This window comes from Marmota flaviventris, chromosome 15 (genome assembly GCF_047511675.1).
Source record: "Marmota flaviventris isolate mMarFla1 chromosome 15, mMarFla1.hap1, whole genome shotgun sequence".
NCBI classification, from domain to species: Eukaryota; Metazoa; Chordata; class Mammalia; order Rodentia; family Sciuridae; genus Marmota; species Marmota flaviventris.
Window position 1 is genome coordinate 5,410,917 of NC_092512.1, and position 3,872 is coordinate 5,414,788.

The 3,872-nt window shown below is 45.2% G+C and overlaps 1 pseudogene; it reads right to left on the bottom strand.

The window, feature by feature from the left end:
* Positions 1 to 3,127: 3,127 nt before the first annotated feature.
* Positions 3,128 to 3,589, bottom strand: LOC114102796 (small ribosomal subunit protein uS13-like; annotated as a pseudogene).
* Positions 3,590 to 3,872: the final 283 nt, after the last annotated feature.

A 3,872-nucleotide genomic window follows, 5' to 3' on the forward strand; every position in this document is an offset into this window, starting at 1 on the left:
ACATCCCCAGTCTTTTTTTTTTTTTTTAATATTTTGTTTAGAGACAGAGTCTCACTTAGTTGCTTAGGTCTCCCTAAATTGCTGAGACTGGCTTTGAACTTGCTGTCCTCCTCCCTCAGTCTCCCAAACAACTGGAATTATAGGCATACACCATCATGCCCGGCCAAGAACCTGGACTTTGATAAGAATGATTGGGAGTGGGGTGGGGCATCAGGAGCCTGGGGATGAGGGGAAGAAGAATGCAAACATGCTTATGGATTTAGAAGTAGAGGACTGGGTCCTTGCAGAGATATGCACACTCTCTGGGACATTTTCCAAACTGTATCCTAAACTTTGTATCAGCAACACCATATGGTAATGAATTTGTGTTCATATCTATATCTATCTATCTATATCTATCTCTATCTATATCTATATGTCTATATCTATGTATCTATATATCTCTATCTCTATATCTCTATATATCTATCTCTATATATCTGTATCTATAAATCTATATCTATATATCTATCTATCTATCTATATATATATATTTAAACTCGAGAGTAATGCACCATGACAGTGGATGTTGAGCCTCTATGGAAAATAATGAAGTGCTATTTCTACAGCATCTCAAGATATTTAAGTCCAGAGAGGCCAAAGCAGAAGGAATGGCATCTACATCGCATGCTCCAGCTCTGGAGGGAGAAAGTCACATGACAGACAAGCCGGAAGGCAGTTGAGGACTTGAGGGAGCTTCCTCAGGTGAGGGTTCAGATGAGTGAACCCTCCTGCTTGGTGGTTTCCCATGAGTGTTGGTTTTGACCATTAAGGGACCATGTCATGTGAGCTTTTTGATAGCCATCTGGAGACACTGGCCATTACCAACAGCAAGTCAAATGGGGCTCTAACAGATTTGTGGGATGGCTGTTTTGCTGTTTTTCCAATCTTCTGCTTATTCTTTAGTTGAACTTTCTCTCCATCTCAGTGGGGATGGATGTGATTGCCATCTGCCTTTTGCAATCCCACAATGTATTAAACAGTGACGTGACATGGACTGTCCCGCTACAGCTCTGCAGAAGAGGGACATAAAAGTCCTGGATCACTGACTCTGGGTTGGGAATATTTCCTTACAGAAACCTGAAAGGTACATAATATTATTTGTATTTTAGAAGGAAGAAAACCAGGATTTGAGAGGTATGAGAAACATCCAGATTCCTACATGTATATTCTGGAAAGCACAATTGCAAAACCAAGTCGTTTGACCTTGAACTTGCATGATTACCATTTAAAACTACACCTATTTTCCCATATTCTCTGTTGTTGCTTATATTCAGAAAGTATTCTGATCTATTCAAGCAAAGAGCACAGGTAATAGTAATAGTCACAACTGATACAGTGTTTACTATGCCCCAAGCATAGTTCTGAGAAAACATATAGGTTTTTTTTTTTTTCTTTCTTTTTGTAAATTATTCAGTTCTCACTTGGACCCTAATGCATTGACCCTTGGCACCACCCTTAGAGGAGGAGGGAGGTGAGTTGTAGGGAGTTAACTGGCGACTAAGTCACCTTCCTAGAAAAAGAGCAGGCAGGGGAGCCCTGCTAGCCTCTGCACCAGGTGCTGAGCCCTGTTTCCTCTGCACAAGCCTGTTCTATGGAGGTTGGAGCATGCTCTGTTCAGGGACCCTGAAATGCCACCCAACACACCAGGCGTGAGAGATGCTGAGGGAAGCACTGTCCCCCTGGCTCGCCCTCCAGAGCAGGACTCCCAGAGGCAGCTCCCATGGCTGAAGGAGGGGTCCTGGGCAGCACTCTCACCTCTCTTCCTTTCACCCAGTTCAGAAAAACCAAGGGTAGTGTTAGAAAGGTTCGGGTTTGTTGGTCTGTTGTGAAGCCATTGCGGTCTGATTGGGGATCACACACTGCTTTTCACACATCAGCCCCATAACAACGGGCAAATCACTTCTCTCTGATTCTTGGATTCCCATGAGTAAAGTGGGTACCATTTTGTTCTCTGGAGTGGAGAGGACTCAGGGAGCTGGCACTCCCTGAGCATGTGGAAGGGCCCTTGGTGCCATGAACATGCCACATGTAGGTTTCCTCTTCTCTTCTTCTCTGGGACTGAACCGTAGCCTCATCTCTCTCTGCTCTCCTCTCAGAGACCGACATTTCTCTTTTCCTTCAGTGGCCAGGAGTTTGTCCTGAGAGAGGTCCTGGGACAGACTCAGTCACAGGCTTAGTAAGGCACCCTGCCAAGAGATCAATGCGGTTTCCTAAGGAAGCATCTGGAAGCTTGTGCATGTACTGTCTTTCAGGCCTCCTCAACATGCTGCCCCAAGAGCACGTGGAAGGGCTGCATTTCTCACAGCAGCCGGCTGCTGTGCATTCTAAGAAACACCACCTTCTGCGTCTGGGCAGCCAAGGCACTGCTTCTTACCTTGACATTGTTCTCCAGTCACCAAGGTGCACCTCTCAGTTTTCCCCACACCCACACCCGTGGCTACTTTACCTTGCCCAGGGCCCTCCCCGCAGTCGGCCCTGAGAAGCCTGTCTAGTGGGGTGGGGCCTCCCAGAGGGACTGGACGAGCTGCTTCCCCAGGGGCTGGCTCAGGGCACTGGGCAAGTCACTCCATCCCTCTACACACTTTGTGGACTCAACTGGAAAAGGAAGGATATCCGTCCTTCATCCCGCTCAGGGTCTTTTAGGGGGTCTGAAGACTTTCAAAAGTTGTTGAAAAAAAGATAATGAAGTTTGCATGTGAAGCTCTTTACTCCTCATTGAAGGAGCACACTTCTGTGAATCCTATCTTTTAACTTTTAACAATTACCTAGAACACTCAAGACACAGTTAAAAGAACACAAAATGGGCTGCCTTCCCTTAGGAATTGCACGATTGTTGTTGGGGGTCCATAACATTAACCTCACTCCAGTTTCTCCTCAAAAGTTCAACTCAAATATCATCAGCTACATTTCACCCTCATGATCATTTCAAGAACAGTCATTTTTCCTACTCCTAACACCATAAATCCATCCTGATATCTTCCACATTCTTCCTTAAAAATTTGCTTTGGGTTTCTGTGCTTTGATTTTTTATTATTATTATTATTATTAGTAGTAGTAGTAGTAGTAGTATATAAACTCTTCATTATTAACAGGACAGGCCTGCAGACTCATTTCTTCTTGGACATTCCATGGTGTGACCTTGGCGCCCAGTGGTCTTAGTGTACTGGCCTTGGACACAAAAGTTCCAGAAGTGGCACAGCCCCCTAAGGACCCTAATCTTCCTCCCAGAGCTTGTTGTCTAGACCATTGGCCAGAACCTGGCTGTATTGTCCATCCTTTACATTTTTCTGTCTGTTTAGGAACCATTCTGGGACCTGTACTCTTGTGGATTCTGCATAATGGTGGTCACAGGTTCAACCTCATCCTCAGTGAGTTCTCCAGTCCTCTTGGTGAGGTCAGTGTCTGCTTTCCTCAAGACCACATGAGCATACCTTCGCCCCATAGCCTTAATGGCAGTGATGGCAAAGGCTATTTTCCACCGTCCATCCATGTTTGTGTTGAGTACTCACAAAATGTGCTGGAACTTCTCAGGAATCACTAGAGACATAGCAGTCTTCAGAGCACACACAATGCTAAGGGCACAGCCCAGAGGAAGAGAAGAACAGGAAACGAGATAAGAAGAAGCATTGGAAGAGCCCTACACCTTGCAGACTAAGGCCATTTGAAAGGAAGAACAGGGGCAACAGTTAAACACAGCGCATGCCCTACTGCTTCCCAGTCTAGGAAATCAACGTTTCCACAGTAGATCATCAAAGGAAAGACTCAGAGTATTTCAGTAATGGAATACAACTTAGCAATGAGGAAGCCCTCTTACTGGACAGTTAGGTAAT